The sequence below is a fragment of the Somniosus microcephalus genome, chromosome 9 (assembly GCF_052327205.1).
Source record: "Somniosus microcephalus isolate GS21.2 chromosome 9, FLI_Smic_1.0, whole genome shotgun sequence".
In the NCBI taxonomy this organism is placed as follows: Eukaryota; Metazoa; Chordata; class Chondrichthyes; order Squaliformes; family Somniosidae; genus Somniosus; species Somniosus microcephalus.
Genome location: NC_140995.1, coordinates 96296714 through 96322564, shown reverse-complemented (window position 1 = coordinate 96322564; position 25851 = coordinate 96296714).

Here is a 25851-nt window from a genome sequence, read left to right as displayed (position 1 = left end):
TTTTTGGACACCATGAGGTCCTTCTTGACTGGCCAGGGGAAAGTAGCCGCTGCTACCGGTGCACTGATTCCGTCAGCCCCATCCAACCCACAGCCATGACTAGAGCCAGTGCAGCCTGTTTACCTGTGTTCCCTGCGGTACGATGTATGGAAAAGACCCCTCGTGGAGATGGAGGTAGAAAAGGTGAAGGGGACCTATCTGTTGGATACGGGAGATCATGCACCATGGTCCATTCAGCTAACCTCACCACCTCCCCTCTATCTAGCGGGGTCCCATACAGTCTGGCAGGATTCACAGGCAGAGAACAGGCCGGCTCGTTTTCCATCCCGCTCTCCATTCGTTTGGGTACACTCCGCTCTAAGTGGACCTGTATCCTAATGAAGTGGGAACAGGAGGGTGGAAAGGGGATCCTGGGAGCTGACTTTATTGTAGGCCACGGGATCCTGGTGGATTTAAGAAACCATTGCCTATGGGGGGCAAGTACAGGGAAGGACGGCGAGGTAGTAGCCATCCCAGGGAAAGAAGGGAAGGGGACCCTGTGCACCATGAAGCCCAAAGAGGGTTATAACCTCGAGCTCATGGTCAGCAATACCCCAAAAGAGTTCCAGGCATTTGTGCGCGCCCACCTAGCCACATTTGCCACACACAAACACGAATGCGGGAGGGTCAACGGGTTTGAGGTCAGCGTAGACTGGGACCCCATGGCCCGACCACAGAAACAGTATAACTTCCCCAGGGAAGCGGAGCCAGACATGGAAGCAGCCATGTCCTCGTTAGTGCAGCAGGGAGTCTTGAGACCGATAGCCACCCACGTAAACTCTCCACTGTGGCTGGTTAGAAAGCCGGACAATTCCTGGAGGGCCACGGTGGACTATAGGGTGCTCAACAGCAACATCCCCGCCTGTGCACCCACGGTAGCAGCAGTTCACGGTGCTGGATATTTCCAACGGGTTTTGGTCCATCCCTTTAAGGAGGGAGGATCAGTACCAGTTTGCCTTTACGTTTAAAGGGCAACAGTACACGTGGAACTGTTTGCCTCAGGGCTTCCACAACAGCCCCAGCATTTTCCACCAGTGTATGGCGAATAGTTTAAAGGGTTTCAGCCAGCCCAGACAGTTGGTGCAGTATGTGGATGACCTGCTCCTTTTCACCGATTGAAGAGCGGAGCATGGCCCACTACTGGCTGAACTGCTGGAGCTGCTCAGGCAGGAGGGTTTTAAAGTAAACCCGAAGAAAGCGCAGATCGGCCAGCAGGAGGGGAAATTCCTGGGCCTGACCGTACGCGCTGGGGAAAGGGCCATAGATAAGGCTAGGAGGGAGGTGGTACAGGAGTTACCTGTCCCCAACACAGTCACGGGTGTGAGGTCATTGTTAGGGCTAACCGGGTACTGCAGAGACTTCATTGAAGACTATGCAGCCACAGCAGCCCCGCTGCTCCGACTCCTACACAAGGGAGTGGAGTGGGTTTGGGATGAGGGTTCCAGGCAGTATTTGTCAGGCTCACGGTGGTTCTGCAGACCGCACCAGCTCTAGGGGCCATAGATGGGGGAAAGAGTTCTTCCTGGAGGTAGCAGCCAGCGGGGATAGCCTGAGTGCTGTGCTGCTCCAAGAGCGGCATGGCCGGCTGAGGCCGATGGTCTACTCTTCCAGGATAGTCACGGATGTGGAGAGGAGCTACTCCAACTGTGAGCGGCACCTTTTGGCCACACATTGGGCTGTGAAAAAATCGCTGATTTCACAGGCACCTCTCCCATCACCCTCCTCACCCATCACACACCCACCCAGATGCTCCTGGATGGGAGGATCAAGGATGGGACGGTGAGCAGTGCCTGCATTGCTCGCTGGACCCTGCTCCTCTCACAGATGGACCTTAAGGTGAAGGGTCTCTGCGAGCCAAACCTCGCAGCCAACCTGGTATATCCTGGAACAGCCCACCGGTGTTCCATAGAAGGGGTTTGGGAAGTGAACATAGGTTTATGGGCCGGGATACATCCCATGGGCCGCGAGATCTATGTAGATGGCTCCAGCATGGTATCTGCTGACGAGCGACTCACGGGGTGCGGAGTTTATGACCCAGCGGGAAACATTGCCCTGGCAATTAAGCTCCCCAGCACCATGAGCGCCCAGCAGGCTGAACTGTCCGCGGTACTGTACATCGTTGCACACCCCAAAATCTTCCCCAGCCCATACATGATTTGCTCGGACAGTATGTTTACCTGCAATTCGTGTACGGAGTACCTGGCCATCTGGTCCCACCGCGGATACACCTCCGCTGACGGGAGACCCCTCACAGTAAAACCCTTGCTGGAGAAAATCCTAGCGGCAGTGGGGGAAGAAGGGGAGGTTTTCATTCACAAGGTGAAGACCCATTCCTCCACAGAACCCTGTAGTCAGGGTAACTAGCAGGCTGACATGCTGGCTAAGGAGGGTGCCCGCACAGGCACTTTCTGGGACCCATATGGATCCAGACCCATAGCAGCAGTCAGGGGTAGGGATGGGACACAAGGGAGTGCAGGGGTAGCTTTAGCCCCAGGTCTTAAGACGCTCCAAACCCAAGACCCCGTCCTTAAGGTCGTCCTCAGCGCAGTGACTGAGGGAAAAAGGGTAGAGGGCCCTTATGGCACAGCAGTCCTCTCTGTAAAAGAGGGCATGCTGTTCCGGGGGGAACAGTGGGTTGTGCCACATCAGCACCGGAGGGAATTCCCTCAACTGGCCCATGAGGGTCCAGGAGCGGGGCATCCCGGGCCTGAGACCACCTGGCAGCGGGTGGAACAGGCGGGATGGTGGCCGGGACTCAGGGAAGATGTCCGCGAGCTCTGCGCCGGCTGTCTGGTGTGCGCTGCTAATAACCCTGACCCACACAAAAGGAAGGTACCTATGGGACACATTAGGAGGGTAGAGGGACCATGGCAGTCGATACAGGTCGACTACATCGGGCCCCTACCCACCGCCCAGGGAGGCTATAAGTACTGCCTAGTCCTGGTAGATGTGTTCATGAAATGGGTAGAAGCCTTCCCCTGCAGAACAGTCACAGCACTGGATCCTCGTCCGGGAAGTGTTCTCGCGATGGGGGCTACCAGAGTATGTGGAGTCCGACCAAGGGAGTCACTTTACCGGGCAGGTAATGCAGAATACCCTTATGCTGCTAGGCATCGAGGGGAAGTGGCACGTTGCCCACAATCCACAGTCATCAGGGATTGTGGAGAGGATGAATAGGACCTTAAAGGAGAGGTTAAGGAAGGAGACGGTGGACTCACCTCGAAAATGGGCCGAGGTCCTACCGTTGGTCCTAATGGGGATCCGGGCCAGCCAGTTGAAAAGCACGGGGTACTCCCTGCACGAGCTGATGACTGGCAGGGTTATGCGGACCCCCACCCATGTACTAGCCCCGGTGCTCACCGAAGGTCAGCTCAGGGAGGTAAGCCAGGACAGGTTCGCCCAAAACCTCTTCGAGCACCTTAAGCAGGTCCACGGGCAGGCGGCTGGGAACATGAGAAAACAGCATCGGAGCAACCGATTGCTATTAGAACCCCGAAAACACGACGTGTGGGAGGTAGGAGATCAGGTCATGGTGAGGAACTATGCTCGGGTAAGAAGTCTAGAACCGCTATACATGGGGCCCTACAGCATTGTAGACAAGGCCAGCCCCATGGTATACGCCATTAAGATGCCTCGGCGCGCCAAATGGTTCCATATTAATCAGTGTAAACTTTAAACCCGAGAAGAGAAAGCAGTCAGTTGGGGTAAGGTCTGAGGATAGAGATCCTCAGCCTGCAGCGGGAACAAGTTCACAGACTGCACAGGCAGGCGCTGTGGCTTGTTTAAGGGGAGGGGCCATCCCGCCCACCGATTGGGACACTCCCCCACTCTTCTGGGATCCAGATGAGGAGGGACCCGAGGGCGAAGACCCCGCCCCTGACCCAGGTTTAGAGGAGGAGGGACCTGAGGGCGAAGACCCTGCCCCGGACCCAGGTTTGGGACCTGGGGGCGGAGACTCTCAGCCTGCAGCAACATGCTGCGAAGAGTTACCTGCCCCTAGCCCAGGTTCAGGAGAGGTAAAGCCTGAGGAGGAAGATCCCCAGCTGGCGGTAGTGCTAAGTCCACAGACCGCACTGGAGGGGGCAGTGGCTCGGGTTAAAGGCCCACCAGTCAGAAAACCCCCACCTGCCAAGGTCCCTAGAAGGTCCCCACGGACGCCCCAGCTGAGGAAACCGTGGTCACCGGCTCCCCAGTTAAAAAGGGCAGCCACAGGCTGTGAGGGACCGAAAGTACAGGACAGTGCAGTCACGTCGAAGGGAGCGGTGTGCCGCAGCCCTAACAGGGATTAGGCTGGCCGCCCGGAGACAGGCGGTGGATGTATATAGTTTAGATAATTTAAGTTTAGGTATTTTTAAGTTTGGGTGTTTACTGTAAGTTAAACAAGGTGATGGGTAGTTTTAAATAAGTAGTGATCTGTTTAGAATGTTTATATTGAGTCGAGGTCGCGAGACCCGACTATGCTTCACCCAAGCCAAAGAATCTCCTCGGGACCTGGCTATATGTTCTTGTATCTTTTTGCAGAAAGATTTTCAGGATGAAGGGGGGTGTAATCCTACTCGCCCTGATAGGACTGAGCATTGGAAAGCGAGGTGACGTGGAGGAATCCCACATCTATGGGTGCTCAGGAGAAAGAGCACCTATAGTAACCGATGGAAGTGGCGAACGGGACGTGGAGGAGACCGCCGTCTACGTCCACGAGGGAAGGTGGCCAGGGTGGCTGGGGTCCAATTCGTCTCAGTACTCCAGCCAGACTGGGTTCACGTATGGGGAGACCTCCCTCCTGTGCCCCAGGGTACAGGTCGTTACCACAAGGGTTAGCGTCACCGTAGGGAAACGTGTATGTTTAACATGCAAGGGACAGATTCCTTTGGATAGGTGGTGGTGGCTCAGAAAGCTGAGCAAGGATATGAGGAACCCCGCAGTCGAGTGGGAACGGTTGGGGAACAATACACACCAGACGATTACAGGGACTCACGGGGGATTAAGTGTGTGCTGGGACAAGTGGTGAGAATCGGATCAAGGGATTTATGTCTGTATGTGGGGGTCAGAGAGGGTCTGCCCCACAGGCATATCCATCATTTTCCACTGGCAGTGGCAAGACGCCGGGGAGGGGATGAAGTGGGATACCAGCCTGAAGGCGTGCGCGGTCCCATACTCCCCGATCCTAGTCAATGCCATTGAGCTTGTGACCCGCCCCCGAAAGCCCCTGCCCACGACCCAAGCAGCAAGGACACACAGGGAGGGGTGCCCCGCCACCACCAAGGGATCAGGGAATGGGTTGGTACTAGTGCCTACGGATCAGGTGCTGTACCAGGGGGTACACTACATGGTAGCCCCCGTGATTTTAAATCTCACCGAGGTACACTTACCGGAGTGGTGCCCCAAAGAGACAGAGCAGCTATACCAGGCCCTATTAAAGGAGATGTTTAGAAAATTTTACGAGTTCGATTTTGCCAATGTCGACAAAACCGAACTGTACACCACAAACCTTGAGCTTTTGGGTAATACGGGGAGGCAAAGAAGGGGAGCATGGAATGATGTTTTTACTGCGTTTAACGTAGGGTCCTCTGTCGTCAACAGTTTAGATGACATAATTACAGACCCAGATAAACGGTTTAAAAACACAGTTAAAGAAAATCTTGATGGATGAAAACAAAGTAGTGGGCTCGGAGTTACATGAGGACCAGGCCATGACGGTCCATTTAAAAGAAATTATAGCCAAGCTGGAGAAGCATGCAAAGACCGTAAACAACCTCATGAGAGGACAGAAATGCTTCGGATCAGGCTGCGCAGAACGAGGTGTGCATGCTGTACGGGGCGTGGTTGCTGGGCGAGGGCCGCAGTAATCTGGAGGATTTAAAACAGGGTTTAGTCCCCTCCTGGATCAGCAACAAGCACCTCGCAGCCCTCCATCTGTTTGAGAATGCATTAAGCCCGTGCCAACTCCGGCTAGCTTCTGAGGCCTACCCAGTCCCAGCAGATTGTGGACGGTCAAACCATACGATCATGGATATTGTAGTTAGGATGCTGGTCATGGGTAGAACAGCCCGACCCATGCAGGTATACAGGGTAGAGAACATTGGAGTCATTCAAGGGGGTGCACACATCCGTTTCACATCGGTCCCACCTTATGTCATAAAGTGGGAGCACGCTATGACAGGTACTGACCTCTCGGGGTGCCGGAGCCGGGGAGCACACATAATCCTGTGTCCCCAGCACTTGAACGCCTATTCAAAACCACAGTGCGGGTTCAGAGCTGCTGGCGCAAAACCTATAAATTGTACCATGGAGGCAATGGCACAAGGCCATGTTCCCCCACAGGTAGCATATATAGGAGGTGGGACATATTGTGTCACCAAAGGAGCGCCCCACTACCAACATGGACAGCATAGCTGGTGTCCGGTAAGTGACAGCAGTTTCTGCTTTAAACCCGAGGCAGAAGTTCAAGTGGCCCAGGAACGAATTGTCCCCATTTCTGAACCCTCCACTGTTCACCTCACTGTAAAGGAGAATTTCACCAATCTACAAAAGTATGTAGCGCATTTCGGCTACAAAATCCCCCCTCAACCAGAACATCTTACCAAAATACTCAAAGCAGTTATAGTTTCACAGAAACATTTCTACACTCTGGAGCAGAAAACAGTAGAGATAGGGGCCAAGATATTGGACATTGTAGTTCCACCCTGGTGGGACATTTTTGAGAATATAGAGGTCCCTTCGTGGATTACACTGGCTTCCCACATCCTCGTGGTTTGCCAGCTGGGTATAATATTGTACCTAGTGTGCACTCAGTGCAAGGGAAAAGGCCAAATACTAGAATTCCGAAACCAAAGGACGTGGAAAGAATATTATGTTAAGGTGGAGGGAGATACTCCTGGTTGAGTTTTTTTTGTTCGTGTTATTGAATAAAGATTGTTGTTTTTTATGTTCTTTTGTTATTTTCAATAAAGATTTTTTGATTTGTTGTTTTTAATAAAGATGATGTGTACCAAGTGCTGCAGGGGTGTTGGACCCCCTCCATGCTTGGATGTGTGTAAACGCCTGTAATCTGCCTATGTATGCTTAAGTGTAAAGTCTGTAGGTATTATGGCGAATTAATACACAGACTACAAGAGTAACTTTAACAGGACTTTACTATTCGAAGGTCAGGGCGAATTTGCCCAACAAATCCTGACACAGCACTTATATACCGGTGTGGTCACCATCGGTATTACAGTATACAGCAGCCAAGATAAAGTAGTGCCACACCTAAAATAGTTCTCTTAAAGGTGAACGGTTACATACAATAATTCTCTTAAAGGTAGAACAGTTACATACACTACAATCCTCCCTTTTTAGCTTACAACATACTTATTCCCCATTAAACATAACATCATAACATATATCCAACTTCATGTTACAACAGTTCACAGATGTAGTCTCTGCGGAAACAGTTCACAGATTCAGTCTCTGCGGGAAACAGTTCATAGATTCAGTCTCTGCGGAAAACAGTTCACAGATTCAATCTCGGTGGATGCGCCTTCCGTGCTTCTTGACTCGGTCCTGACAACACCTCAGTGGTGTAGCAGTTCCCTGTGGTGTAGTCGGTTCACGTTGCTGGAGTGACTCATCCAATAGTCCTTCACTGGACTTAACAGCTTGAACTTCCGTCCTTCTGAACCAGCATTGTTGGCTTGTAAAAACTTGAGTACCTTGGGAAGTTTTTCTACTTCCAAACTGATTTGGCTCCGTTCGAAGGGACCCCGTGCGTGATCTAGTAGTGATGATGATGGTCCAGATGATCATCATCTTCTGCTTCGTTTTTTCCTTTTCTGCTTCTTGGAGACTCTCTGGGCTCCACTGTCAGCTGCCAGCTGCATGCACAGTTCCTCCTTCTCGTCCTCCTTTTTCCGTAGTAGCGCCACCATCTCCCGATGTTCCTTAGACTTTTTGTGATTCTTCATGGTTTCTGCACTTTGGGAGTTTTCATCACAAGCTGGGCAGAACAGGTCATCGTAATATTCGATGTCGTCCAACAGGTCATGGTAATATTCGGTGTCATCTTGAGCTAGGCCAGTGAGAGGGTCTTCTATTTCCTCCATACCCAGCTGGACATTAGCCAGCTTTTGTTCCAAATCCAGACATCTTTCCTGAAGAGACCTTTTCAGGCGTTCAGCTTCATCCAGCTTTTTCTGGGCTTCCTGCAAGTCTTTTACTAATGACGTCATTTGTGATTTCAATACTTCAACTTCATTCGGAGATTGGTTGATCGGACTATTCAATCCCTCTACTGCAGCAGCTGTTTCAACCTTCTGTTGTTCAACATTGACGTGAGTCAGCGTACTTTTGGCATCCAAGGGTTGCTCTGCTGCCATCTTCTCAGTCTGTGTTGCAACCTCAGCTATTTCAATAACTTTTGGGAGCTCCAAACCCCTCTCCTTTGAAGATTTAAACTCCTGTTCAATTTGTTCCCATTTCAGAGTCTTGTCCTTCAGCATATGAAGGAGTTGGCTGACTGTTAACTCCAAACCCCTCTCCTTTGAAGATTTAAACTCATGTTCAATTTGTTCCCATTTCAGAGCCTTGTCCTTCAGCATATGAAAGAGTTGGCTGACCGTTAACTCTTCTGACCTCATACGTTTCCCAGTAGCTACGGGGCTGTTTATAACCTTGCCCTGGGGCTCCTTTGCTGTTTCTACTTCGCCATCATCCGCAGCCTCCACCATTCGAATTTCCCCACTTGAATCGTCCGGTGATGCTGCACCCAACTTCAGTAGGAGCTCGGAGTTCATGGCGATCAAATCAGTCTTTTCTGCCTGCAATCCGCTAACAAGCGCTTTCAGTTGCTGAACCTCTTGCTCCACCAGATTAAAGCACGCACCTTCTGAAACCGAATCAGCTTTGATTCATTTGGCCTCCTTGCCCCGACGGTTTGTGTGCTCCTGCTCCTTTTTCTCCATCAGCTGTTTCTGTTGTCTTTCCAGGTTCTCCCACTCTGTGTCACAGAACTTTTTCATTGCTTTCATCTCTTGTTCGAGACGGCAACTCAATTGTTCTAATTGCTGTTGTAATTTGAAATGGAGTTGAGTTCGAGCCCGGTGTTCCTCAGAATTATGCATACCTGTAAACTGGACAGACTCAGAATTCTCTGTCAAACTATGTTGTTGTTGTTCAGTGGAATTCTGTTCTGAAACTTTGTTCTCCTCTGAAGCATAAGCATTTATGCACTCCTTCGTTTTTCCAACCTTAGTCAGCAAGTCCATTTTAAACTTGTCTTTCGCACCTGGGCTGGTCTTATCGTCATCCGTTTCAGAGTCTGAGCTGATTGTCTTCACTGAGTTCTCACTCATTATTGCTTTTAAATAGTGCCATTCCATGTTTATTTCCCAGATCCACCCCCATCCCAGAAGTGGTGGACCTCCCTCAGGTAGTACATATAAATACATTCCTTGGTGTTCTTTGCCCCTGCCTCTCACCTTGACTTTTATCTTTCCCATGGGGTATACTTTCTGCCCCGTGTATGTCTGCAATACGATCTTGGTATCGCTCAAGGGTATGTGTGAGAATAGCCGGTTGTAATCCCTTCGATTTATGACTGATAGGGCTGATCCTGTGTCCAATTCCATTTTCACTTGGACTCCGGCTATTTTTAGCATGACCCAGATAGTTTGCAGGTCAGCTTCCTTACTCACATTGTGAATTCTCAGACTACCCAGTTCCTGAACGGTTGGGTCTGAATCCGAATTCTGTTCATTTGAACTCTTCTCAGCCACCTTGTGTACCTTATTGTACTTTTCCTGCGGTGACTTTTTTTGTTGTTGTTGGTCTTCTTTCCTGACCGGCATACCTTAGCTATGTGACCAAATTTGCCACATTTTCTACATTCCTGGTTTTTAAACCAGCATTGGTTCTGGTCGTGTGTTGTCTTCCCACAACGATAACATTTTGATGTACCCGAAGTAATTTGATCCACACTGAGTACCGCTGCCTTCAGCTGCATTTCCGCTGTGCCTCTCACTGCGGCTTCGTGCAATGCTGCAATAAGGACAGCCTTATCAAGTGTGAGATCGTTCTCTTCTAGCAGACGCTTTTGTGTTCCTTCCTTCGACAACCCGCACACGAACTTGTCTCTCAATGCCTCTGTCAGATTTTCCCCAAACTGGCAGTATTTCGCTAGTCTACGCAGTTCGACCAAGTATTCCGCGTTGCTTTCCTCTTTCCATTGCGTTCTCGCATAGAATTTGAATCGTTCCGCCAACATCAGTGGTGTGGGGTTCAAATGATCCTTCAGGACAGCAACAATATTAGCGAAAGTCTGATCCGCCGGTTTAGCTGGTGATAGAAGATGCTTCAATAGCCCGTATGTCTTTGCCCCCATTGCGTTTAATAAGGTGAGAGCTTTATCATCATCTGCTATCTTATTGGCCTCACAATATATCTCGATACGTTCTACGTACGTGGCCCAATCTTCCACCTCGGAATCGAAGTTGTTGATGTTACCATGCTTAGGCATCTTCACTATCTCTCACTATCTTTCTGCGAAACAATCACGAAATTTTTCTTTAACTTTTTTTTCAAAATGGTGGTTTCCCGCGCTTGTCTTCTTCCCCCACCCACTTTCAAAATGGCGGTTTCCCGCTTCTGTCGTCTTCCCCGCCTACTGGCGGCTTCCCGCGTTTCTTCCCCTGGCGGGAGGGGTAAGCTTTTCCCTCGGGCGACGACCGCTGGCTTTCGGGGTTCGCAGCCTGCGCGTCAGCTTCAGTGCGTTCCTTGTTCCCTTTTCTCAGCAGGGCAACCGGCGCTGGGTACAACCCGTTGACGGCGAACAGTTTCAGCCGCTGGGCTGGATCTCGCTCAGTCTCCCTCGCTCGGGCTCTGTTGTTCCCTTTTCTCGGCAGGGCAACCGGCGCTGGGTACAACCCGTTGACGGCGAACAGTTTCAGCCGCTGGCTGGATCTCGCTCAGTCTCCCTCGCTCGGGCTCTGTCTCTCCCGCTCGCTCGGGCTCTGTCTCTCCCTCAGCGGCTTCCAATCGCGCCTCCCAGCCCTCTCGCAGTCCGGTGCTTTCCTCCCCGGCTGCGGCTGAGTTCCCCGCGGTTTATTTATTTTTATATCTTCCCGCGCCTTACGATCCCGGTCGCAGCGCCTCGTGGCCTCGGTAGCTGCCCGGCCTTTTTCGCTGGTCGCGGTCTAGCTGTCTCACGACGCCGTTGCATCTCCCAGCCCGCTTGTACCGCAGCTTCCGTGGTAACACCCTTATTTAAAAACAGCAGTAGACAGAAGGCTGGAAACTATAGACCGGTTAGCCTAACATCTGTGGTAGGTAAAATTTTGGAGTCCATTATTAAGGAAACAGTAACAGGACATTTGGATAATCATAATTTAATAGGACAAAGTCAGCATGGTTTTATGAAGGGGAAGTCAGGTTTGACAAATTTGCTGGAGTTCTTTGAGGAAGTAACATATAGGGTGGATAAAGGGGAACCAGTGGACGTAGTGTATTTAGACTTCCAAAAGGCATTTGACAAGGTGCCACACAAAAGATTATTGCTTAAGATAAAAAATCACGGGATTGGGGGTAATATTCTGGCATGGACAGAGGATTGGCTATCTAACAGAAGGCAGAGAGTTGGGATAAATGGTTCATTCTCAGACTGGCAATCAGTAACTAGTGGTGTTCCGCAGGGGTCAGTGCTGGGTCCCCAACTCTTTACAATCTATATTAACGATTTGGAGGAGGGGACCGAGTGTAACATATCAAAGTTTGCAGATGATACTAAGATGGGAGGGAAAGTAGTGAGTGAGGAGGACATAAAAAACCTGCAAGGGGACATAGACAGGCTAAGTAAGTGGGCAGAGATTTGGCAGATGGAATACAATACTGGAAAGTGTGAGGTTATGCACTTTGGCAGGAAAAATCGTAGAGCAAGTTATTATCTTAATGGCAAGAAACTGGAAAGTACTGAAGTACAAAGGGATCTGGGGGTCCTGGTGCACGAAACTCAAAAGGTTAGTATGCAGGTGCAGCAAGTGATTAAGAAGGCCAATGGAATGTTGGCTTTCATTGCTAGGGGGATAGAATATAAAAATAGGGAGGTATTGCTTCAGCTGTACAAGGTATTGGTGAGACCGCACCTGGAATACTGCATACAGTTTTGGTGTTCATACTTAAGAAAAGACATACTTGCTCTCGAGTCAGTACAAAGAAGGTTCACTCGGTTAATCCCGGGGATGAGGGGATGGACATATGAGGAGAGGTTGAGTAGATTGGGACTCTACTCATTGGAGTTCAGAAGAATGAGAGGCGATCTTATTGAAACATATAAGATTGTGAAGGGGTTGGATCGGGTGGATGCGGGGAGATGTTCCCGATGATGGGTGAAACTAGAACTAGGGGGCATAGTCTTAGAATAAGGGGCTGCTCTTTCAAAACTGAGATGAGGAGGAACTACTTCACTCAGAGGGTGGTAGGTCCATGGAATATGCTGCCCCAAAAAGCTGTAGATGCTACATCGTTACATAAATTTAAAACAGAAATAGACAGTTTCCTAGAAGTAAAGGGAATTAAGGTTACGGGGAGTGGGCAGGAATTTGGACATGAATCTAGGTTCGGATCGGACATGGCCCTGTGGGTAGCGGAGCGGGCCCAGGGGCCGTGTAGCCTGACCCTACTCCTATTTCGTGTGTCTAATTCTGTTAGATTCAGGAGATGGTTCTGTGATAGTAGATTGGCGGTTAGGATCAGATCAGCCATGATCTTATTAAATGGCGGAGCAGGCTCGAGGGGCCGATTGGCCTACTCCTGCTTCTATTTCTTATGTTCTTATGTTCTTATGTAGGCTCCAAACTTCCACAACAATGAGTAGGCCTGCTAAAAGTTCCCCCAGAACTGAGACAACAAAGTTCTGCCACCTGCAAATGATGATTGGTGAAAACTCCTTTTTAATGTTGGAGCTGTGGCTGTTATTAAGCAGTCCACTTGTGATGCCACCAGGATTCACTGGCGTGTTCCAGAGGAGGCGTGCAGCACGTGGGAAAAGTGGGAAAATCAGGAAGGCCTCTCAAAATGGAATTATTGAGGCAATTAAGTGGTTGTTAAGGGCCTTAAGGGCTTATCCCGCCTCTTGGAGGTGGGATGGAAAAGGGGTCAAAAAACTTGCATGTGGGAAAATTGCTCGGAGGTGGGATGGAGGCGGGATCAGGCCCGCACGCCATTTTTTGCGATTTTACCACCTCACACGCCTCCAATCCCGCCTCCTCGGGCCTGGCAAAATCGAGCCCTTTGCATCTGTTTTCACAAAAGAGAGGGACGATGCAGAAATTGCATTCAGGGAGGAGGAGTGTGAAATATTAGATGAAATAAATATAGTGAAAGTGGATGTATTAAGGGGCTTAGCATCTTTGAAAGTGGATAAATCCCCAGGCCCGGAAGAAAGGTATCCCAGACTGTTAAGAGAAGTAAGAGAGGAAATAGCAGTGGCTCTGACCATCATTTTCCAATCCTCTCTGACTACAGGTGTGGTGCCAGAGGACTAAGGACTGCTAACGTGGTACCGTTGTTTAAAAAGGGAGAAAGGGATAGACCGAGTAATTAAAGGCCAGTCAGCCAAACCTCAGTGGTGGGAAAATTATTGGAAAAAGTTCTGAGAGACAGGATAAATCTTCATTTAGAAAGACACAGATTAATCAAGGGCAGTCAGCATGGATTTGTTAAGTGAAGATCGTGTCTGACTAACTTGATTGATTTTTTTGAGGAGGTAACAAGGAAGGTTGATGAGGGTAGTACATTTGATGTAGTCTATATGGATTTCAGCAAGGCTTTTGATGAGGTCCCATATGGCAGACTGGTCATGAAAGTAAAAGCCCATGGGATCCAAGGGAAAGTGGCAAGTTGGATCCAAATTTGGCTCAGAGGCAGGAAACAAAGTGCAATAGTTAAAGTGTGTTTTTGTGACTGGAAGGCTGTTTCCAGTGGGGTTCCGCAGGGCTCAGTACTGGGTCTTTTGCTTTTTGTGGTATATAGCAATGATTTGGACTTTAATGTAGGAAGTATGATTAAAAAGTTTGCAGATGATACAAAAATTGGCCGTGTGGTTGATAGTGACTGTAGTGTATGTACCTTTAAGAGAGAACTACTTTTACAGTTCCTGTATACTGTAGTACCGGCAGTGACCACACCTGTATATAAGCCTTGAGCATGCCTCTGTACTGTTAGTCTTTAGACTACCCTCCTCCAGTAAACACCTGTTGATTGTTAATTTACAGCCTCCGTCTAGTTATTGGGAAAACATCATACTTTAATAATCACGGGTTCAACAGTGGCGACGAGGTCGATTCGAATCTACCTGCAACTCTGCATTTCCTTTCAAGGATTCGCTCCAGGAGGACGGTGGAAGAAAGTCGAGGCCAGAAGCACGGGCGTCGACCACGAGCAACCGCCCAGTCATCCGGCAGAGAGTGAACATCGCAGGGGAGGCTGTTGAGAGCTGGGCTTGGTTCTCCAGCCACGATGATCCAGCAACAGACTGGCAACAGGTACAGCGCAGACCCTTCCCGGGCAGCGACGGCTGGAGCCGACCGATGGCACAGAAAAGGCCGAGCAGCGTCGACGGGGTAAGAGAGAGGGTGAAGCGCACAGGGCGCAGCCGGGGGTTGAAGAACGAGCGGCGTCGACGGAAAACAAAAAAGAGAGAGAGGGTAAAGCACAGCCGGGGTTCAGGACCTAGCGGCGGCAATGAGAGAGGTGCACAGGAGAACGCACAGAGCGCAGCCAGGGCTCAAGGGCTGAGCTGCGTCCGCGGGGAAAGAAAGGAAGCATGGGAGACGCCACTGAGCCACAGAGAAGAAGGGAGAGCGCGGGAGATGCCATTTTAGAAGCCACAGCGGAGAAGAAGGGCGCGCGCGGGAAGAAAGGAAAGCGCGGGAGACGCCATTTTGAGCCAGCGGAGAAGAAGGGAGAGCGCGGGAGATGCCATTTTAGGCAGTTTAACCACACCCAGGGATGCCGAAGAGTGGCAGTGTCACTGCGTTCGACAATGTAGTCGAAGATTGGGCGACATATGTGGAACGCATTGAGGTGTACTGCAAGGCGAATGAAGTGCAGATGCTAGGAAAGCACTGGTTTTGTTGAATTCCATGGGTGCAAAAGCTTATGGCTTACTGCGAAACCTAATAACCCCAGAGAAGCCAGTGGATAAGGATTTCGAAAGCATAGTGGAAATCCTACAGGACCACTTAAACCCCACACCGCTGCTGATAGCAGAAAGATTTAAGTTCCACAAAAGGAACCAGCATAAAGATGAAAGTAATGCTGAGTACTTAACGGGACTGCGCAAGCTATTGAAACACTGCCAGTTTGGATTGGGACTAGCAGATACGTTAAGGGACAAGTTTGTGTGTGGGCTTCAAAGTGAAGGAACCCAGAAACGGCTTCTGTCAGAAAAGGATCCTACGCTGGACAAGGCTTTCAGCATGCCAGTATCACACGAAGCAGCCGCACGGGGCGCTGCAGCGATACAACGGAGACCGCAAGAATATGGCACCAATGAAATGTCATATGGAGCAGGGAAGTGTTATCGCTGCGGCAGAACAACACACAACCAGAAGGATTGTTGGTTCAAGGACCAAGTGTGCAGACAGTGTGGAAAAGCAGAACACATAGCAACAGTCTGCAGGTCAGGGAAGAAAACCAGCAGCAAGAAATCTCCACAGGAGAAGTACAAAAAGGTACATAAGGTGATGGACAGTAGTTCAGACGAACAGAAAAGTGATACAGACTCCGGAAGCAAGGAGCTGGGTTGTCTGAAATTACATAAGGTAATCAAAATGGAGGATCACCAGACTATCTGGGTCACGCTCAAGATAGACAGAGTCCAAGTGAAAATGGAATTGGACACAGGATCAGCGCTAACAGTCATAAACCGAAGGGACTACAAGCGGCTATTTTCACATATACCCTTGAAAGCTACAGAGATTGCCTTGAAGACGTACACGGGGCAAAAAGTCTACCCCAAAGGAAAAATAAGGGTGAACGTGATATATAAAGGCCAGGAAATACCCAAAATGGACCTATATGTATTGCCAGATGGAGGACCACCACTACTAGGACGTGAATGGATCCGGAAGATACAATTAGATTGGCATTCCATACAGGCACTGAAGGTTGAGGCCAAAAAGGAAGAAAACGTCACACCTGGACGACTGTCAAAAATGCTAACTGACGCACAAGAAGTGTTCCAGGAGGGACTCGGAACACTAAAAGGCATAACAGCGACGATTAAAATAGAGGAAAATGCAAGCCCAAAGTTTTTTAAGGCCAGACCGGTGCCTTATGCGATCCGACCAGCCGTCGAAGCAGAGCTGGAAGGTTTGGAACATTCAGGAGTACTGTCCAAAGTGGACTGGAGTGAGTGGGCTACACCCATCATTCCTGTAATGAAGAGGTCGTTGAGTAATACGCCTGGGGAACCAAAGAAGGTCTGCATCTGTGGGGATTTTAAGGTGACAGTGAACCCAGTCCTTCACACGGTACAGTATCCGCTTCCACGGATTGAGGATATTTTCTCCTCACTATCTGGAGGTAAAAGCTTCACTAAGATTGATCTGGCCCAGGCGTATCTGCAAATGGAGATAGAAGAAGCCTTAGAACAATACCTCACGATCAACACTCATAAAGGTCTCTACCAATACAACCGGCTGGTGTTCGAGGTAGCATCAGCTCCGGCTATTTGGCAAAGGGCAATGGATCAAGTCCTGCAAGGGATTCCAGGGACCCAGTGTTATTTGGACGACATCCTGGTCACGGGCGAAAATGACAGTGAGCACCTCGCCAACCTGGAGAAGGTGCTCACGAGATTAAAGGAATATGGGCTACGAGCCAATCGCCACAAGTGTGAGTTTTTCCAGAAGCAGATCTCGTATTGTGGCCACGTCATTGATGAAGAGGGGTTACATAAGTCCCCTGAAAAGATTGAGGCAGTAGTCAAGGCTCCAGCACCGGAAAATGTGTCACAACTGAGGTCGTTCCTCGGGCTGGTGAACTACTACCATAAGTTCGTACCAAATTTGTCTACAGTATTACACCCACTGAACACCCTACTGCAAACAGGGGTACCATGGAAGTGGAATGATGAATGTAAATGAGCTTTCCAGAAGTGCAAAGAATTGATCACATCAAAAGAGGTGTTGGCCCATTTCAACCCAGCACTACCAATTCGGTTGGCGTGTGATGCATCACCCTATGGTATTGGAGCGGTGCTGTCGCACAAATTCCCAGACGGGTTGGAGAGGCCAGTAGCCTTTGCATCTCAGTCACTAACCTCAGCCGAGCGCAACTACGCCCAGACTGACAGGGAGGCCCTCAGCCTAGTATGGGGAGTAAAAAAATTCAACCACTATCTGCATGGGCAGAAGTTCACCTTGCTGACTGACCACCAACCACTTGTCTCCATCTTTAATCCAAAGAAGTGCATTCCGGTGATGACTGCACAACGACTACAAAGATGGTCCCTTTTTCTAGGGGCGAACCAATATGAAATAGAGTATAAGGGCACGAAACAGCATGGAAACGCTGATGGGCTTTCACGCCTGCCATTGCCTACTGTGAAGGAAGCACCAGCAGTGGACCCTATCGAAATATTTTATTCGTCGATAATTGAACGCTTGCCTGTAACTAACGTGGATATAGAGAAGGAGACCCGCAATGATCCGACACTGTCTCGGGTATATGATTTGACGGTGAAGGGATGGCCAACACATGGCGACTCAATTTTGCCAGCATTCTCATCCAGAAAAGAACAACTGTCAGTATGCCAGGGGACAGTGATGTGTGGATCCCGAGTGGTAATTCCACCCAAGTTAAGGGAGAGAGTGCTCAATGAGCTTCACGAAGGCCATCTGGGAGGGGTGAAAATGAAAAGCCTTGCTAGGGCTTATGTGTGGTGGCCGGGGATCGATCAACAAATCGAGGACCTAACAAAGAGCTGCTCAGGATGCCAGAAGGTCCAAAATGCACCACGACATGCCCCCCTACACCCATGGGAATGGCCCTCCTCGCCATGGCAATGGGTGCATATTGATTTTGCTGGTCCATTCATGGACTCAATGTTCTTAATAGCAGTGGATGCGCACTCAAAATGGCCTGAGTTGATCAAAATGTTCTCCACCACTACAGAGAAAACGATTGCAGTCCTATGGACAATATTTGCCAGGAACGGCTTGCCAGAGCAGATTTGCTCTGATAACGGACCACAGTTTGTGTCCGAAGAGTTTCGGAAATTTATGAGAAGGAATGGGGTAAGGCATTATACATCCGCCCCGTGTCATCCAGCCACAAATGGATGGACTGAGAGGTTCGTACAAACCTTTAAAAAGGCAGTAATGGCCATGTGCGACGATAACATTCCACTACAGCATAAGGTGGACAATTTCCTGTCAGCCTACAGAAATGCGACACATGCAGTTACCAACCAGACCCCGGCCATGATGTTCTTTAACCGAAGGTTGAGATCTCGTCTGGATTTGCTCAGACCAAATGTGCGAAGGCATGTTGAGGATAAGCAATTCCAGCACATCAATGAGAAGCTGACAAGGAGCTTCAATGTAAGACAACCAGTCTTGGCCCACGACTACCGAACAGAGAAATGGCAACCCGGAACGATATGCACACGGCAGGGGCCACTAATGTACACAGTGGATGTCGGGGAGAACATTGTGAGACGCCACGTCGACCAGATCCTAGCGTCACAGGAACGAGTCAACCCCATGTCTCGCGTACCTGGGGATGAACCCGACATACCGGTAGCATCTACCTCAGAAACAGTAGCAGCGGAAACTGATGAACTAACCGACGAAAGGGGGCCAGAATCACCTCCGCACCAAGAACAAGTACCTCAGGAAAGGCGCTATCCAGAAAGGATCAGGAAGCCGCCCCAAAGATTGAATCTATAAATGGACTATTTCAGTTTAATGTGCATGTTAAAGTGTTAACTGTTATTTGAATGTTATGGGTACTGTTAATCTAAAAGGGGAGGAATTATAGTGTATGTACCTTTAAGAGAGAACTGCTTTTACAGTTCCTGTATACTGTAGTACTGGCAGTGACCACACCTGTATATAAGCCTTGAGCATGCCTCTGTACTGTTAGTCTTTAGACTACCCTCCTCCAGTAAACACCTGTTGATTGTTAATTTACAGCCTCCGTCTAGTTATTGGGAAAACATCATACTTTAAGAATCACGGATTCAACAGTGACAGAGAAAGCTGTAGACTACAGGAAGATATCAATGGACTGGCCAGGTGGGCAGAAAAGTGGCAAATGGAATTCACCAGAGAAGTGTGAGTTAACACATTTGGGGAGGGCTAACAAGGCAAGGGAATATAAATAACTGGTAGGACACTGAGAAGTGCAGAGGATCAGAGGGACCTTGGAGTGCATGTCCACAGACCCCTGAAGGTAGCAGGACAGGTAGATAAGGTGGTTAAGAAGGCATAATTGCCTTTATTAGCTGAGGCATAGAATATAAGAGCAGAGAGTTTATGCTTGAACTGTATAAACACTAGTTAGGCCGCAGCTAGAATACTGCGTGCAGTTCTGGTCACCACATTACAAGAACGATGTGATTGCACTAGAGAGGGTGCAAAGGAGATTTACAAGGATGTTGCCTGGGTTGGGTAATTTTAGCTATAAGGAAAGATTGGATAGGCTGGGGTTGTTTTCTTTGGAACGGAGGAGGCTGAAGAGAGACCAAATTGAGGTGTATAAAATTATGAGGAGCCTAGATAGAGTGGATAGGAAGGACCTATTTCCCTAATAACCAGGGGGCATAGATTTAAAGTAATTGGCAGGAGGTTTAGAGGGTATTTGAGGAGATATTTTTTTACCCAGAGAGTGGTTGGGGTCTGGAACTCACTGCCTGAAAGGGTGGTAGAGGCGGAAACCATCATCACATTTAAAAATTACTTGGATATGCACCTACAAGGCTACGGACTAAGTGCTGGAAAGTGGGATTAGGCTGGATAGCTCTTTGTCGGCCGGCACGGACAAATAGCCTCCTGCTGTAAATTTCTATGATCCTATGATTCTCCCAGTTGGCTGCACATAAATGCTTAAGGCAGATCACTGATGGATTGTTTGTCAGGGATGACAATTATGTAAATTTCCCCTGTAATGACAATAGCCCGGATGAGCGGGCACTTGGATTCACCTCTCTGGCTGGATTCCCACACGTACAGGGTGTCATCAATTAAACACATGTGGCAATCCGAGCAGCACCACAGCAACCAGGATTTTTTTATAGAACGCAAGAAATATTCTTCCATCAATGTGCAGCTGGTGTGCAAACACAAGAAGAGGTTCATGCAGGTGTGCACCAGATTCCCTGGAAGCTGTCATGATACGTTCATACAGCAGCAATCCAACAGCCCAGGCCTTTTCGTTCCAGGAGATAAGAGATACCCACTTCAGACTTGGCTCATGGCACCTATGAGGAACCCCAGCGATGAAGCTCAGGAGTGCGACAACAAGAGCCACATGAGCACCAGGTGTGTCATAGAGCAAGCCATTGGAATGTTGAAGATGTGCTTCAGGTGCTTAGATAGGTCGATAGGTGCCCTTCAGTACTCGCCAGTGAGGATGTCCAGAATGATCGTGGTGTGCTGTGTCATGCACAACATTGCACAGCAGAGAGGATTGCAGGTAAGGGAGAACAAAGGAGTTTATAACTCATCTTCAGATGAGATGAAGACAGAGGAGAGGAGGAGGAGCAGGATGAAGATGGGGCAACCATCACCAGGCCAGCCGCTTACACTGCTGCCCGGGATGCCAGGGATGCCCTAATAATCGCAAATGTTCAACTAGCGAAATGAAGTCCTGTGGTACGCTCCCACCACCAGGACAACATCCACCACCCCTCCCCGCCTTTGCACTAAACAGTCCTTCAATCACTCATCCACACATTGTACAACCGCCCAGTGGATCACGTCATGTATTGACATTCATCATGAAACAAGTGAAAGGGCGAGGTGGCACTCGGGGTGTAATAATGGGCAAGACATAGATATGGTGCTAATCAATAAATTTTATGTGGCTTTATAAAAAAGGAAACTTAAAACATAACGTTTTATTAAACACCCATGTGTCTACACTTGGGGGAAGAAATTCAGTATAGCCCTGTGTGGAGTGTTAAAACTTTAAAAGTTGAAGAATTAGTGCCAGGCGCTAATCATTGTTGACTCCAAGAAGGAAGTGGAGCGCTAAATCAAGCGCTACACTACTAACTTAGGGCACTAACCTCTGAGAGCAGGGCACTACCGGCAGAGCGATAAAGAAGGTCATGCGCAGTCCAAACGGCACTCTTCAATCACACAGGCTGCTTCCATCTCTTAAAGGGAAGGGCCAATCACGCTGTATAACCTCATAGTCATCAGTGGTGTTTTTCAATGCGACCTGGGCGACTGCCATTGCAGCCCCCATCACATTCAGAAAGTGCAACATTTGGAGATGTTTGAGGAAAAGGCGTAAAAATTGTTGCACAGGCAGCAGACTGGTGCAAATAATAAACTGAAAGTGCCTTTTTCGCGATGTTTAAGTGAGACGAAAGCATTCCCTTTAATTACTGCTCCTGCACGGCACTTCCGAGTGCACAATGCCTCCTCTTACTGGTGTTGTTGGCGCGAGGCGCTAAAGCAGGGGACGAAAGGCAATTTTGCATTGGGGCCATTAATGGGGCTTTGCATACGCATTGACGCCACCATTTGAGAGGCGCTAGAGGCCTATGCGCTAACAGTTAGCGCCAGTGCTAATTCGCCACTGAAGGTCGCGTGTGGCATTGGATTCTCTGCGGCCAGGCGCTAACCCCTTAGTGCCCCATTAGCACCCCCACCAGGCGCTAATGGGAGGTGCTAACCTACCGAATTTCGCGGTCTTGGTGAATTACAATTTCTTCAACTTACGCTTCCTACCGCTTCTACATGTTGCATTCTGTGTGGCTTCAGCAGAGGTAGAGGCAGTCTGCTTAGATCCTTGCTCTGAATGTTGAGATGCTTTCAACTTACGCTTTTGGTTTTGGTGCCCCGAGAGCCTCACCAAAGACTGCTCCACCAGCACCTGTGCAGGGGCGGATATGGCCATCAGGAGAAGAGGCAGCATGTCGGGTACTGGCTAAATGGGGGGGAGGGGGGGCAGCGTGTGAGAAATTGGGAGTGCTTTGAGTGGAGTTCCCACTTCCATGCCCCCTTTTGTCATCATCCCTCTCCTGGGCCAGTGCTACATCACTCCTAACACTCTGCTGCAGACCAGTTTGGTGAAGACGCGTTGTAAGGCCACAGATAAGGATAAGTTGGCATCCAAAGTCTGCATGGCCGTGGTCATGGTCTGCATGGATTCATTTGAGAACCATGCTTGCAGCTCCATGGAGGCGGCCACTCTCTCATGGCAGACATTCTGGCAACGCCCTGCGCCACCAATCCACTAGTGATTGAGTTGGACTCCTCCATCCGCTCCACTATTGTGGAGAGTATGTGTGGTACATCTGTCAGTACCTGGCTAAGTTGCTGATGCACTTCTAGCAGTCTCCTTCTCGATGATAGCCCCTGGGGTTCAGCATCTGTATCCAGCTGAGCAGAACTAGGAGAGGATTGCGCCCCCTGACGCAGACTCTCCACAGCTGCCCCTGTCACCAGTGTCTGCTCATACTCACTTGTGAGTTGTGAATCGCCAGGTGAAAACCCAACTCACTCTCTAAGTGGACCCAACGAAGTGCAAGTATTTGCACTGATGCATGGCTGCACGTCCTGTGATGGTGCACCCTCAGAAGGAATGAGGGGCTAGATTTTCAGTATAGACAGTTTTGGGGCGCTAAGCTTAGCGCCCGCCCGAAGTTATCGCCCGCCCCAAAGTAGCGCCCCGTTGCCGGAAATTCAGTGGCTTCGCCCTAAGAGGTTGGTGGAGCGCTAAAAGAGGCGTTCCACTAGTATCTTTAGGCGCTAAGCCGGCGGTGGAGAGCGCAACACCCGAGCTCGGGCGCAGCGCACGGCAGACACTCTGGTGCCAGTGAGCTCTTAAAGGGGAAGGGTGCATGGATTTTTTTCAAATGCAAAGTCTGGGGGGAGGAGGAGGAGGAGGAGGAGGAGGAGGAGGAGGAGGAGGAGGAGGAGGAGGAGGAGGAGGAGGAGGAGGAGGAGGAGGAATGATTGGTGCCCGGAAACATAATTAGACCGTTCAGAACAACACACAGCTTACTTCCACACATGCAGAGTGCCTTTTGTACGAGTGCCCTTTAATTTGCGCTCCCCAGGGTGTGTTGCGTTCCATTTTACAAACGCTCTGGACGCCAGGCGCACAATGGGGCGGTCCGACTGAAGTTTGGATTCGGGGCGGCCAAAGGGCGTTGCACGAGGATGTGACGTCATTTTCTGCGCGCGCATCCGGGCGGCCGCTAAACTTTGCGCCGGCGCTAACGGGCAACTTAATTTGGGGCGGGGCGCAAACTGCGCTGCGCCCAGGCGCTACACGCATAGCGCCCGAAAATCACTTCTCTTAAGGCGCTAACTGCTGGCGCAAGCAACTGAAAATCTAGCCCGAGGTCCTTTGCGGAATCGTCCTCATGGATGTCCTTTGACACTTGCTGTATATGTGATGGCCCTGGAAGACAAAAGAAAGGGATATGATTCAGTCATGGCAAAGTCACAATCTTGACAATCATCATACTCAGTCTTCCCATAGTTCATAGTTAATGAAATAATGTCAACATATGTGTGTCAGAGATATTTGTAATTCTGTCACCAGCTATCTGCGAGCTTCCTGTCTCTCCATCCCTGACTGAGAGAGACATAAATGTGCCACTTATCTCCAGGGCATTCTCCTCTGCAGCTATGAGCTGGACTATTTGTGGCGGTCCACTTCCAGCCCTCTCCCTCTCCCTTGCGTTTTGTGCTCTTTTCTCCTGTGAGTGGGTGAAGGTGAGGTATTCACTCGATGGATGCACTGCATTCGGTGAAGATGAGTATGAGACAGATGCATCACATTGGATAAGGATTGGTGTGAGTGACTGTTTTGTTTTGCACACTTTGTACAAAAATAATAAATTGCAGGACAACGGAGTATTATAGTTTAAACTCTTTTATGAAGCATCAGGTCTGTTCTTACTCACAGCAGTACAGTGGGGATAAGATGGAGTCAGGACCCCTTACAGATGCCTGCAGGCCAATGACAACTCAGCATGTGATCACATGTGAATATAATAAGTATTCCTTACAGATGCCTGTGGGCCAATGATAATTCAGTGTGCAAATGTTACAGTGACAACGGTGGATGGATAAATGGGGAGGTGATGAACTGCATAGAAAGTGAAGGCTGGGTGTTGCTGAAAGTTGAGTGGGTGTGAGGAGTGATGTGATGGAGAACACTTAGCAAGAAAGAGTGAAGTGTGAAGGGTGGGGAGTGGGGTGGCTTAAAGCACAGGATGTCGTCGAATCAACAAATGTACTCACTTTCCCTGATCTGATTATACCATTAAACCGCTTCCTACATTGCATCTATGGCCTGGACACAGCGCTCCTGCTGCTCACCTCCTCAGCTACCTCAAACCATAGGTTTCTTCCTCCCATTGCTGGAGAAATGTCCCCCCTGCTCCTCCTCCTGACTACACCCAGCTGTAATTCCAGCGAGGTGTCATTAATCTGGGTGCTACCCTTGCTCAATGTTCACCATCCACCCTGAACACATCCAATTTCTATTAGCACACTGTCCCTTTAATTTCAGGGATGTTGCCTGACCTGCTGAGTTTTTCCAGCATTCTCTGTTGTTATTTTGGATTTCCAGCATCTGCAGTATTTTGCTATCATACTAGTGTTTGGTTCACTGCCACACCTCTTCTAGGAATGCCTACCTTGAAGAAGTTCTGCTCTTCTCTTCGACGGGATCTCCGTTTGGCTCTTCAACCTTGTTCGATCGCAGCTTTGCCTTCGATCTTTTTATTTTCTTTCCAGTTTTGAAGAAGGGTTTCAACCCGAAACCTCAACTCAAATTTCTCTCCACGGATGTTGCCTGACCTGCTGAGTTTTTCCAGCATTCTCTGTTGTTATTTTGGATTTCCAGCATCTGCAGTATTTTGCTATCGTACCCATGTCATGTGGGTGCTCAGCTTGGAGACGCGGAACCTGGAAGTCAAGATTAATTGGTACGATTGTGTTGAGATCGCGGATTCTGACCCACTCTGTTGACTTCCGGGTTTCACCCACGCAATTCCACCCCCTTCCCCTAGCTCAGAAGCCGCCTTCAGATTAATATCGGGGCCAATATGTTGGCAAAATTGCCCGATTGAATGCACATGAACTGAATGGCTTTAAAAGGTATTACAGGTTTTGGGCCTACACTAGAAATTATACTCAAAAATTCTTATGGATTATTGAATAACTGCAAAACCGTTGACTGCTTTCTATTCATCCACCTTCCCTTATTCCTAAAGCATCAGTTACAGCACGAATACCCTTTGCGGGGCATATCCAATTTGTTCCAACTATGAACAACCATTTTTTAACCGTGGCTTTTTAAACCATCATCAAAACAGTAGGATTTTACAGTTAAAATGCAACTTGATTTTTCTCATACATGCAGGGAAGCTCAGCCATGCCTGGGCCTGCATTATGTCAGCCAGGGCTCATGGAGATCAGTACTGATTGTTGCCAATGTAAAATACATCATGTTGTTTATAATTTACAAAACATTAGGCAAAAGGATTCTGCTAAGCTGGAAAAAAACTGTCAGTGGAGTCTACGCAGTCTACCTCACAGCATATAAGTTACACCTGTTTACTATTATTGCTTTCAATTGAAT